Here is a 13,484-nt window from a genome sequence, read left to right on the forward strand (position 1 = left end):
GGTTTGAAGCTGGCAGAGAGGCGTGGGGGGCTGCGGCTGGATGCCCGGTGTAATGGAGCCAGCCTGTAGGGGGTATTTAACATTTAATTCCCAGCCGGTCCGCCCCTGTTCCCGGACTGACAGTGGGTAATTGGGAAAGAGGACGTTGCTCTTTTGATGGCCCGCGCCGGCCAGTCTCGCCGACGCCACACTGGGTTTGACGTCACGGGCCCAGCCCCAGAGCCGGGAGCACAGAGAAGGGGGGTGGGTAGGGAAAAGGAGGGGAGGGGGATACCCGGTAGGGAGGGCCGAGGTCGGCCCCGGGATCCGTGGGGAACGGGGGGAGGGAGCGAGGCCGGAGAGAGGCTGCAGCGCGTGGCCTGAGGCGGAGAGCCGGGCTGCGGGGGTCTGAGCCAGGCCAGGCGCCGGCCTGACCCGCCTCGCCGGCAAATGCAGGCCGGGCTTCCTCCTCCCTGTGCGGGCGGGGGAGGGGAGGGGGCTCGAGGCCAGGGAAGGGGGGGAAAGGTGGTCCAGACTCCCCCTCTGCCGTAGCCCGCAAAGCTGGGATCCTGGCCTCCTGCAGAGAAGCCTCAGCGCCCTCCTGCCGCCCTGACGGTCCCCTCCCCAGGAACCCCGGCCCTGGCCTGGTCTAGCGAGTCCCCCCTCCTCCCCGGGAGCAGCCGGCGGAGCGGCGGTGGAGGAAGCGAGGAGACCCAGGAGGATATCGCCGCCGCCGCCGCCGCTGCAGGGCCCCGGGCTCCTGCAGGGCGCGAGGCCTCCCTCGCCAGGGTAAGGGGCTGTCGAACGGCCTGGATGCCTGGGACCCTGGGGGCAAGCATCCCGGAGCCAAGCGAGGGACGGCGCCGCCACCGGCCCCCGCCCAGGAGCCGGGGCCCAGGGCTGTGTGTGTGGGGCGGCGGGAGCCAGCGTTGGCCTATCTGAAACCTCAGGCCTCGAGGCGGCTGCTTTAGGCGTCAAGTTGAATGGGGTGTGTGTGCCCTCTTGGGGAAAGGGTAAGAAATGGAGCCTAACTTTCTCTTCTTGGTTGGGGTAAGCTGGGACCCACACACACCCCCAAACACATGCCCAAGTACAGGTCCCTCCCACCCGCCCTCCCGGGACTGCGGAGGCTCAGTCCTGATGGAAGTGGGACACCCAGTCCCGCAAAGGAACCGGAGCCCGCGGCGCAGAGGGGAGGAACGTGCCCCCAGGCTCACCCCTGGGGTCGCAGGACCCAGAGAGCGGAGATCCACGCGGCCAGCGCCACCCACCCGAGCCTGGCGACCGGCGCATCCAGGCGAGCTCCGCGGGGCCGAGGTGCCGGGAGAAGCGGCCCCGGGCGCCCGCACGCTGCCCGCGGGGGATAACCAGAGAGCCCAGCCTCGGGGTCGAAGTCATAAAGCTACTAATCCGGCGCAGGGGGAGTGAGCGTGCTTCGGGCCGCCTGGGGCGGTCATTTGAGCGTGTTTACTTAAGGACTTTGCAAGCGGAGCGCGCGCGAAATAGTCGGATTTCCAGCGAGGCAGCAAATATTTGCAGGCAGGAGAAAGAAGCGGAGCCGGGCCGCGACGCCGCGTCCCTCCCCCCGGAGCCGCGGCGCCGGCCTGGGCGGACCCGGCCGCGCAGTTAAAGACAGAAATGAAGCCGGGAACCTGCGGGGCTGGGGGCAGGGAGGGCGCAGAGCTACAGCGAAGGCCAGAAATTGGAGCGCGGCCCCGAGGCCCTGGCGAGCCGGGGCTGGGGGGAGGAGAAGTCCCTTCCCATTCCAGCTCGATCAATCTTCTTTGGCTGCGATCGGTCAATAAAAATGGTGTGAACCGGCCGTGGTTGCTGTACGTCTGGGGAGGAAGTGGGGGCCAGAGGTGCCGAGGCCGGCGCCAGCGCCCCACACCAGCCCGGTTCGCGGCCGGGCGGTCTGCAGGCTTCAGGCTGGCGGCCAGTTCGTCGCCCGGAGCCGAGCGCTGCCCGGCGGGGCCTTTAATTGGGTGTCTCCATTTTAATAGTGGCCATTGTTGGAGCAATTAGCGAGAGACAATAACCGCCAAGAGGCGTTTAATTCGATTCCTTGCGCTGGCTGCGCCCGGCACAGGGGCGCTCTGGAAGAAGAGGCCGGCGGGGAGGATCTGGTTAAGTGCCGGATGCCTTCCCTGGTGGCTTGGTCTTAGGTGTGGGAGTTCTAATGGAGCAAGCCGAAAGCGGGATGAGAGCAACCGGGTCCTGATCCAGGACCGGGAAACCAGTCCTGGGCCTCGCTAGCCCGGCGGGGCGCCTCTGGGGCCGCCGCGCCTGCTGGCAGCACACGTCCTGGCTGCGACAACTGCGCCGGTCCCCGACGCCTGTTAGAGGGAGAAAAGCAGAGAGGACGGGGACGTGGAAAACAGGCCTCCTTCCTCCTCAGCCCTTGGGCCCCCACCTCCATCACCCAATTTCCTTCCCAATCGGGAAGAGAAGAACCCCCTCTGGCGCGTACACACCTCCCCCTCCTCTGCCTCGGCCCTCGGATTAGGTTACCATGGCCAGGCGAGGATTTTTACTGGTTACGAGAATAGCACAGGTAAAGCTGTATAAACAGCTCGCAGGCTGCCGGGCGGGAGGGTTACTCCGGGGACACGGCCCAAGGCGCCACCGCCGGGCGTGCGCTGCACGGGTGAAATGGCAGGGGAGCCCGCTTGTACGCGGCGCCCCGGGACAGCGCAGGTTAAACACATATTATGTTGGATCTGTGCAGTTCCCATCCAAGCCACCTTCTCTTTCCCGCATGAACTGAAATGCAGAGAGTGAGGAGATAAAGGTGATGAGAAAGAAGCAGGCAGTGAGCATGCCGGCTGTTCTTTCCAAGTGAAACTCTACGAGCAGGGGACTTGGGGAATGAGGAGAAAAAGGGGACCCCAAAATTCACTGTCAGAGAGCACATGTTGGAGGTGGAAACGTCAAAGGGGAAACCCACGGGTACTCAGGCGAAAAGAGTTCCGCACGCGCAGCTCTCCTCCCGGTTCCCACGCCCACCCGCCTCTGGCCTAGGGTCTACCTGCCCTGAGAAATGAGCCGTCGCTTTGGGGGTGGTAAGTGGTTTGATTTACCTTTTTTTTTTTTTTTTTTTTTTTTTTGCTTATTCATCTATCGGCGTTTAAAACTCGGAAGGAAACCCGCCCAGGCCAGGAGGAGCAGCGAGAGCTGTGTGGAGAGTCAAAGAGAGAGGAGATGCCTTCTGAGATTACCCCTTCCTGCTCCACTCCCCACGCCAGGTTGGGCCCTCCAGCCTCGGGGGATCCTGGCCCTCCCTCTGCCGATACCCTCTTCTCCTCGGGTGAGGAAAAACCCCGATTGTATCGAGATAAAAATTAGGTAGGTAGGGGTGTAGCGGAAAGGGGGAGGAAGGAGGGAGAGGACAGGGGATTTCTGTTTTCGAGCTTAACAGTGCACAGGTTGGGGGGTGGCACTGGGGGGAGCCCCAGTGTTGGGTAGAAGAGAAAGATTCCCCTGGAGGATGATTCAGAAGGAATGCAAGTCACCCCGGAGGAAGGGCGCACCTCCCAGCTGCCCCCTCCCTCCTCGCAGTGGGAGCCCAGAGAGAGGAAGAAGGGATGGAGGGACTCCAGAGGGTCGCATGGTCCCTCCGGGGCCATAGGCCCTTTATTCAGCTAGACTCAGGCTCTCCTCGGGGGCGTTCTCAGGCCATTCCGCTGAAGCAGTCGGGGTTCCCTGGGAAGGGGGCGGCCCCCGCAGCCAGAAAAGTAGTCGGCAGTGCGAGATTCACCCGTGAGAGCTCCAGGCAGGTCCCAGCATTTTTTGGACGAAAAGGGGTGCCCTTGGGCCACCTGCTCCACTCCTCCTGGCATCCCAGCGCCCCGGGTCTGTCGTCTGCCATCTCACTGCCCCTGGCCGGCCCCGGCTCCGAGCCTGAAAGGCTCGCCTTACAAGACTCTGGCTACTCAAATTTGGCATTACAAGAAGAGGGCTTTATCTTGGAGCTCTTGCGTTTCTACCGCTCTGGATTAGTCGGGAAACTGGGATGTGTTTGTTCCTGGACAATCGGCAGTGGGCTTCAAGGGAAAGGGGAGTTCGTAACACACAGGGAGAGGGAAAACGGGGGCAGATGATTTCATTCAGATCAGGAGACCGTAGAGGCAAGCTTCTAAAAGCACGAATTGTTCATGTCTTCCTTTGGATAGCGAAGACCCCATCGTAAAATCTGGGAACGTGCGGGGCTCCGAGGTGTGAAGACGACGGCCTCCTGCGTGCGCCCTCCCGGACCCTGGCCACCCGGCCGCCTCTCCCTGCCAGGCCCCTGGCTCGTGCTCGGCTCTTCGCTGTCTGCCACCTCGCGGACCTCAAGCAATTTGTTATATAAAACAAAACAGCAACCACACACATGTGCCTGCCCACCGGCAGCCACGGACGCCCAGGGAGACCCCCCCACCCCGCTCCAGCGCCTCGGGCACCGCATTTCTTTCTCATCTTCCGGCGGCGGCTTGGCTGCCACCCCCCTCTCGTCCAGTCTGCCCAGCGACCAGAAGCAAAAAGGAGTTCGCCCTCCAGCTCCGGGGCTTCCCTGGCCCGATCGCCACCGTTTTTTAAGCTCTCTCCCGGTCCCCCAGTCGTGAAGAAGAAGGTGATCAGAAATATTCGGCCCCCACACAAAGACATACCACAAAACAAATGCACATTTCTGCGTGAAAAGGCTCAGAGGCGGAGGAGACAAACATCTCAGTACAGCCCAGAAATGATCAGAACAAGCTGGGGCGAGAGAACACTGGGCTTTGGGATTCTGCCCCCACACACACCTTATCAGGATTCCTAATTCCCTGCCACCTCCCAGGGTTCCCGGACACAAATCGCCTCAAATTCCGAAAGAGGGGTTCTCAGCCACCCGCCTCCCACATACCTGCCCCTTCCTGAGGCTCTCTCTGTGTGGCCCTGAGCTGCTGGGCGGCCCAACACGGAGGCTCCACCAATGAGTGCCCAGGGGCGCCCACTCCCATCCACTCACTGCACCCCCGACTTACCCCCACCTCATATATCAGCTGCGAAAAGGCAGGGTGGAAATAGCAATAAAAGAAAATGCAGCCTTCCCTGTCTCTGGGCTTTGGGCAGGACCAACTAACCCCAAGCTTGAGTAGCTCCCCCCACCCCCCCCCAAGGGGCTGGCAGAGACCGCTTGTGTGGAATGGAAGGTGGGACTGTGGAGATTGTGTACCAAGTGCCACTCACCCGTATCCTCTGAACCCAGCTGGGTTCTCAAGCCAGGAACCTTAGGCCTGGCAGGGTGGCTGGCTGGAAGCTGAAAGCTGGACCTCCTCCTTGATCCCATAAGGGAGTCAATAATGGGAGCCCCGGGGACCAGACACCCACCTGGGGCTTGGTCTGTCTGGCCTGGACGCCATACCCCTCCCCATTCAAATGGGCAGCAAACTATTCCTTTCTTCAGAATCACACAAACGTTTAAAAGGGTTAATGGCAAGCCTCCTCCCCCACATCAGCCACTTGGGCCCTGCAAGCATCTCACATCCAGACACCTGGATGGAATCTACCGGCCTGACTGGGACTCCCTGCCCCCCAAGCCAGCCACAGGACCATCAGCCTACTCCCCCCTCAACCCCAACATACACACCTTTTCTGCCACAACCACTAAGAGGTGGAGGGCTGCCAATGCTACTTTATTATTTGCCGCTTTCAAGTTCGTAAGCTCCCATCCATTCCCCCAGTATCCTAGTGAATGTGGGCAACAAGGAAGGAGAAAATAGCCAAGAAACATGGAACCAAACCGAGGGAAGATCCTGGAGGGTAGACTCCTTTTCCATCCCTGGCCCTAGACAGAATCTCCCGGGGCAGTTTCCTCAGGCTGCCGACTCCAAGAGGAAGAAAAGGTGTATCAAAGCAACTCTCCGTCCAGATTCACTCAACTTCCTATGCATTTTAACAATTTCTGTCTTTGTTGGGAACTGCCTCTGATTGACTGCTTGGAGGTCTGTTGGTCCGATGTTCCAGAAGAAAGTAGAATTCTTGCCCCTTCTCCCCATCCTGCTCCCCACGACCCTGGGCATCCTCTCTTACAGGTTGTGGTTTTCTCACTCGATGCAGGGTGCTCCTGGAAGCAAAGGTGCCTCCCGGCCACCAGCTCTCCAGGGGTACCAGATGCCCACACATCTGGACTCCAACTTTATCTCACAGCACACAGCTGTTTCTTTAATTATATGCAGAGACAAGCGGAGGGAAATAAACACGCAATTGCGCTCAGACCCTGCAGCCACCTTTGGGAGAAAGCTGAGCTGCTTCTCCCTAATGGGTTCTTTTCCCCAATTGTCTGCCTCCCTGAAGTGGAAAACGGGTGTCCAGCCCTTCCCGAGCATTCTTACCGTCTCTCATACTTCTGTTTAGTTTTTCTCCACACGCTTAGCTCTATTAGCTCTTTCCTCCAAACAAGGGCAAACACACATGCACACACCATGCTCGCCCAAGGTCATTGCAGAAAACCAAAGACTGCCAGTGACCAGAAAAAAGCAAGAAAGACTGGGGTCTAGTTCACTTTCTTCCGGAGGCAGCTGTCCCTTCGCAGTCTAGACCTCCTCTTAATTCTCTCCACGTGGAGCAGGGAAAGCGAGTGCAGAGTTAGAAGATAACGATATTCACTGACCTGGGTATCTTGCTCCCGCGGGCCAGCTGTGTTTTATTATTTTTTTTCCCCTGGCTTGCCGGAGATCCGAAGGCAGAAATGACAGGAAGACTTGGCCACTCTTGCCGCCGCTGCGGTCCTAACCGCTCCAGCTGCTTACTGCATCTCACGCGGGCTTCCAGCAAGCAGTGAAACCTGGGGGATGTGCATCCTTCCTAGGAACCCCCTCCCTCCGCCTTCTGCTCACTGTAGAGAGCGGAGCTCTTCCGGGTTGCGAAGGGGGAAAGGGAGGGAGGAAAGAAGACTAAGCGAGGAATGGATTTCACCCCCTTTTGCAAACACGCAAACCACACATCAGGGCTGTGTGAAACGGGCAGAGTTGGGCGGGGGGGGGAGGGGGAGACGGCCTGAAATGTGACCAGCCCCTGGCGCCTGCACAGCCCACTGTCTCTGGCAGGCATAGAATCAACACTGCAAATGTCATCAGTAGAGTTGACTGGGTCATTACCTACCATAGATAGGAAAGCTTTGGCGGAGTCTCTTCCTCCCGTTTTTTGGAGCCAGTGGGGACCCAGTGGGAGAGTCTAGAGGCACAACCCGTAGCCACCGTTAGCAGGCCCTCTGCCCCTCAGGGCTCTCCCTCTCCCTTCTGACTCTTCCTCCTGTTCGTTTATGCCAACGCCTCAAAAATGCCTGTGCTCTCCCTACATCTGTCTTGGGTCCTGCTGTCCAGTGCAAGTGAGGGAAAGCAGAATGGTTGGCGACTGGGCTCTGGGCCTGCTGGTACTCTTTAACTCTCCTCACGGTAGGCATAAAAACATTGGGAGGTAGGGATATGCATGCACACACTAAGTAGAGGTTTGGAAGGAGACTCTCTAGGGGTCCCGACTCTTTTCAAGAAGAAAAGAGGGAAATTTACCATCTAGGGGCGTGCGATAAGGGAGTGAGAATCAAGGGTAGCTCTGGGAATAAAATGTCTGAAGGAAAATTATCCTATGAGTCTGCCCACCAGACCCAGCAAACTCCAGCCCTCTCCTGTGCCATCTCTACTTCTGCTGGTGGGAGACCAAAATAATCAACGGAGGAGGAAATCCGTCATGAATAAATTTCTGCAAGAGTAAAATGAAACCCCGTAAACACTGGGGTAGAAAGGTCAGGGTCCGTTCGTTTTGACAGGTAGCGTTTTCCCTTCACAATATTTATACAACAAGAATACGGAGACTGACTTTAAAAAATAAATAAATCTTTGGTTAGAAATACAACAAAATTTCTCCATCGCTGGGCCAGGAAGTTAAGAACTTTCTTGGTCTGGCCCCAGTTCGGTAGTAAGGAGTAGCCCGGCTTCATGCCGCGAAGTGTTTAGGGGTGGTCGTTCCTTAGGGGTGGGTGTTGGGGGAGAACGAGGCCACTGGTCAGCAAGGGCAGAATGAGGGGCGCAGAGGTGGGCTGCAAACCGAGGAGGGAAGTGGGGAGGGTCAAGGGGTGCGGCGGGAGAGTAAAGCTGGAGCGAGGGCTAGGGAGAAGAGGTCAGAGCGTTCGGGGCTCCCCAAGGGGCTCGCGGCCTGACTCCAGCCGCTCTGAGCCCCTGGGCTGCGCCCCACCGCCGAGCTGCCCGCGCCCTCCGCTCCGCACCGTCGGGGTTCCGGGTCCTAGCCGAGGGAGGGGGCGGAGGGGCTTCTCATTTGCCAGCCGGGCCAGGAGAGGAGAAGGGGTCTCCCTGCCACTGAAGGAGCCCCGAAGCCCACCTGGCGTCACCAAGTCAGCCCCTCCCCGCCCCCCTGCCCGCTCCCTCCCGCCTTCCGCCACCCAGCGGCGGAGCCAAGTTCTTGGGCGCCGGGACGCGGAGTCGGCAGGGCTGCGCGTCGCCAGGACGTAGGAGAGAAGGTCACTCGCTCGACAGCTTTCACCCAACCTGTTGCCCCGGCCCCTTCCAGGGGGGCGACGGGGGCTGTGCCGGGAGGGCCGCGGCCGGCGGCGAGCGGAGGGTGGCGGGGGTTTTGGAGCCCCGCAGGCTCCCCAGACCACCTTGCTCGTCCTCGAGCGCTGCCTCGTGGGGGCATAGGGCCGCGGGGCCCCGGGAGACGGCGACAGTTGTCTCCCTGGCCTGGGTGTTAGCTGTACCCCGACTGGCAGTCCACCAGCCCCGTGGGGCCCTTCGCGTCTCCCCGCAAGCTCCCCTCCTCTCCTCCCTCCCTCCGCCGCGGCTGCGCTGCCCACGGGCGAGCCTCTCCCGCTCAGCGCCGGCATCCCGCCCGGCACCCCCTGGGACCCAAGGCTGGCTCCCGCTCCCCGCCCCTCGAGTCCCTCCCCGCCCCTCGAGTCCCTCTCCGCCACCCCTCCCACCCACGCTCTCGCCGCCTGGTCCCCGGCGCGCGCCTGCGACCCGCCGCCCGGTTCCGGCCGGTCTGGCGGCCCCTCTCCCCCGTTCCTTTTCTGCTGACGCGGGCACTTGCTAGACTCCAGGTCTAAAGTGACGCTTGGGTCAGGGACTGAGAAATCTGATCGCATACTCCGCTCCCCCATCACCCCAATACCATCTTTAGCAAAGGAAGGCTTAATTTAAGGAAATTCGGCCGCCGAAGACACTTGGGCGTAACAGGACTTAATGAAAATGTAACTGATTTTCAGGTTAATGGCCAGGCAGAGCACGATTCAGAGAGATGCCAGCTGGGCATTGCTCGTGGCCGTGATGAACTTAGGGGCGGAACCTGCTGCTAATTGGGGATGCCAGGGCGAATTCTTCCGGGAGGGTTGGGGGCGATTTGATGCTGGGGGGTGGAGGGGGTGAAGAAAGGAGAGAATTTATCCTGAGAAGCAAACAGTGCGGGAAAGGCGCTGGTCGCTCAGTCAGACGCTGGAGAGTTATTCTTGATTCGTGGACACCGGCCCCTGCACACTGTCAAGATGTTGCTTTAGTGAAGCTACAAGTCGCTTTCTGAATTTTAAAAGCTACCACTCTGGCTTGCTGATTCGGGTTCAGGTCTCTGTGCGTGTGTATATACCCGTGTGTGCAAGAGAGCAAAAGCACCCTCCGTTATTCAGGGGCGCTGTGTTCAATGCTGGGGAGCAGCGGACCCCAGGTGCTCAAGAGCCTGCCCCATGCTGGCAAGTCTGAGGGGATGGCGTGGTTCCACTCCCAAAATCTCAGGACTCTCAAGGACCCTTTTCATTGAGGAGTGCTTGTCTGGTACAGAAGGCAAGGACCCAGGTCTCCACTCCCAAGTCACACTGGGGGAGGGGGCTCCTCACCTATTGCCTGCACCCCTGGTCCACACACCCTGCTGCTGGCTTCCCTGTTACCTTTTCCCCTTCCCTGGAGCACCTACCACCGGCTTCTTAACCCCTTAACCTTGGGCAAGTGATCATCCTTCCCTGGGCCTGGATTCAGAGGCTGAACCTAGTAGAGAAGTGTTCTGAGGCTCCTGGGCCTGGGGACAGAGCCTGGTTTGGGATTCTCCCAGGAGGCAATCACGACATCCCAAATGGCACGAGCATCAACTGCGTTAAATCCTGTGGTGTGTTGGGCCACATTCCTACGGCTAAGGCATTTGATTGGATTTTAAATATAAAAGGAAGTCACTGGGCCTGTGGAGGTAGAAGATGGTTCAGTAAATGACTGATGATAATAGAAACACTGTGTCCCAGATCTCTGCGATGGCCGCACAGATAGGAAGTTCACCTGTTGGATAAAGAAAAAGGAGACCCTGTAGGGAGAAATAATCGCTGCCGGAATCTCCAATCTTTCTAAGAATGTGTGGCCACTTATGGCTGCTCTAAGCGGGGCTGGGGGAAGTGTATTTATTCTTACTGGTTTTCCACATCCCATTTCTTTCCCCTAAAACACAGGTAATATTTTTCTTTCTGCCTATCGAATGTCAGCATCATCCCCTTTCAATTTTTCTACCTTCCTGGATAGACCCTCAGATCTGTTTAGTTCTTTCCCATGCGCTCTCTACCAGATGAAAACACACACTCAAGTATTCCCCTGGTTTTAAAAGTTCTCTTTTAAACTTTCAACTCCACCCATTGAGATTTGTTTCATTATAAATGTGTAGGATGGGGGGAATTGGGAGGGCACAAAGGAGTCCGGGGTGAGAAAAACCAGTTCTTTCATTTTTCTTTTCTTTTTTTCTATCAGAACATTTTTATTAAACTCCACTTTTAGGTCTGTGACTTTGCCTATGTTTCCATGACCACTGGGGGGTGGGGTGGGTGGGAGAGTGAGCGGTACAGGACTGCGTGGTGGGGGCCTGGGTGGTGTGGAACCAGGGACATCTCAAATGAAAGTTTCACAAAGCAGTGACTGGAAATTAAAAAAAAAAAAAATCAGACCTATTCCACCCAGGCGCCCTAAATAAATAGCCCCGTTTGCAAATTCCTATCAATTATTACGTGATGGGAAAAAATCCTATCTGAAAATAAAGCACGTGGACGTGGAGAATTTTAATTAAATCTTACTGTGGATATAATAACATGGAAGTGATTTTTCATTCGGCGCTTGCCTGCTCACCAGTGTTTTATGGCGTTTTCTTGCCTCTGACTTTATTTTAAAATATTAGACGAGGTGGAGAATTATAAACGACTCTTTCCTTATCTGTACTGCTCACATATCCAGGATCAGAGGAGCTGATTAAGAAAGAAGTCAGAGGCAACGTTGGATTCATAATGATTTGGAATAATGAATCCTTATCTCTGCTTTCCAGATTATCTGCCTTTCAGCTCCCAATGTTTTGTTACATGGGATAATTTATTGCATCTAATACATCACAATGAATCTGATGGTAGAAAGTGATGGCCAGCGTTGTGAAAAGGGGGCCCTTATTTTTTATCCTGGGGCAATGAAACTGCTTTTTGCAGTTTTTAATTGGGAAAATATAAGGTAGATCTGATAAAAAAAAAAAAAGAGCTGGGTATAATCTTGCCTGCTCGTGCCTTACCACGCGGCTCTTTAATTAGTGTGTCAATTTCAGGCTGAAATTAACAAGATCGACCTGAAACCAGCGCTTAGTTTCTCCCCAGCCCCGAGATTCTAATTTTTAACATGATTTATTTTTATGAAAAAGGAGATAATTAATCATAAACACTGACTAAAGCACAGAGCCAAGTTAAGATAAAATGCCATTTGCATCTTTATATAGAAAGATACCAATAACGTTAATTTTTCTGAGATTTCCTCTCTCCTCACCATCTCCTGTCCCCACACAGCTCCCACCCTGACCGCCGCCCACTCCAGCCCCATTCCAAGTAAACAAGAAAAAAAGAAAATCAGTTCCAGGTTTCTCTTATTCATTGCTCTCTTTTTAAAAGTGCATATATATTTATTTATATATTCAGCTCTTCTGGCTTTGTCTGTCAACCCGTGCAGAAAGTGCATAGGGTTTTTTTCCCCCCAGTGCAGAGTGGTGGGTGGATCTGCCTGTTCTCCCAGATCCCCCCTGCACCTACCCTCATCATCTTCCCTCCATCTTAGAGTTGGAAAGAAGAGGACACACATCTCATTTAATGGTTAATTAGTTACGATAATTGGCATTTTTGTTTCTTTTGTATTTTGCCCTAACGCCAAAGGAACAAAAGCCATCTAAACGCAACAGGCTTTACTCTCTGCCTCTTTCAGGGTGGATTGAATCCCAGGCTATCCCCGGAGTCCCCTCCCAACAACAGACAACAGTAGCAACCTCTGGGCTTCAGGAAGTAGAAGGGGCAGGAGTCATTGGTTAATTTGCTCTTTAAGCTTGTGCCTGTTGATTACTTTCTGGTTGCTTGGATTAAACAATCGTTGCAAATATGCAAACCAGTGAGAGGAGATTTATACATATTCGCTCTCCAATTGCTCCTCCTGACGTCAGATCATAATTTCTTGGTAATTGGATGGCTTGTACCCGAATAACACTCATCTATGAAATTCTCTAGGTTTCTCTGGGTTGCGGTAGATTTTCCACTCGGAGGTGGGGCGGGGGGCCAGGATTTTATTTTATTTTTTTTAAGAGTTTTTTTCAGTTCACTGTAGTCTTGATTGTCTCCCTTCCTCCCCACGCTTGGGGACATTTACTTCTGAAGTGTGACGATGTGGTTTTGTTTCCTGGGAATGTCATTTCCCAGACAGTTCTAGAGTAGGTTGAAGAATGTTGAACACGGGTGGTCACGATGAAGGAAGTGGGGGTGCAGTTAGGGCAGAAGCAGGGGTGAAGTTCTATACGAGCCGACTCCACTTGTCCTCTGCTCCAACCTACAAGACTCCTGGTCAGTCACCCCTTTCCACTGTTCAGCTTTCCTCTCCTGGGATCACCTAGGTTCCCAGCTATCTGGAGTTCAAGTGCCAATTCCTGAGCCGGTCCCACACTCTTAAGCACCTAGGCAGCCAGATCATTACAGATTTTAAAAACTTGCATCTCGATGATAAAGACACTTCAGGTTTTAGGTGGTAGTAGAGAGGGAGAGACCTGATTTTCGGGGAATACTCTTTTATCTTTCAGTTCACTTTGGGCTTACCACAGCGCATTTCAGATGTCTAGCTCCAATTTTGTATTAAATATCGAATGACTTCCTCTCCTGCCTCTCTCTTCTCTTCCTCTCCTTCTCTTCTTCACCCCTACCCCTTCTCCCTTTTCCTCTCCTCCTCTCTTCCCTCTCTTTAGGACACATCACTCCAAGAATTTCAAGTATCAATTATAAGTAATATTAATTTCTCAGGCCCAACCAGTGAAGTGCGGATGATCTGATAGGAGTATAAAAACGGTGCTTCCCTAGATGAAACAGACCAATGGAGCCTACTGGGCCATTTCCCATGCCCAGATGAACATTCAATTTTCCGGCATTATCTCCACACTTAAACTCGCGTGCTCCATTTCTGTGCCAAGATAAATTTGCATAATATTTGCAGCTGTAATTAGCT

The 13,484-nt window shown here is 55.5% G+C and overlaps 1 protein-coding gene and 1 long non-coding RNA gene across 2 annotated transcripts in view; one reads left to right on the plus strand and one right to left on the minus strand.

Moving 5' to 3' along the window:
* Positions 1–6,632, minus strand: part of GATA3 (GATA binding protein 3) — a 29,317-nt gene extending 22,685 nt beyond the window's left edge. Inside the window, exon 1 of the mRNA XM_040645436.1 lies at positions 6,614–6,632. The gene's annotated coding sequence lies outside the window, so the exon portion shown is untranslated. The remainder of the gene's footprint in view (positions 1–6,613) is intronic.
* On the plus strand, positions 3,077–5,048 carry LOC121106319. The gene is made up of 2 exons (XR_005838946.1): positions 3,077–3,324; positions 4,152–5,048. It is a non-coding gene; the product is annotated as an uncharacterized LOC121106319 (long non-coding RNA).
* Positions 6,633–13,484: the final 6,852 nt, after the last annotated feature.

Source organism: Ursus maritimus, unplaced genomic scaffold, assembly GCF_017311325.1.
Source record: "Ursus maritimus isolate PB19 unplaced genomic scaffold, ASM1731132v1 scaffold_31, whole genome shotgun sequence".
NCBI classification, from domain to species: domain Eukaryota; kingdom Metazoa; phylum Chordata; class Mammalia; order Carnivora; family Ursidae; genus Ursus; species Ursus maritimus.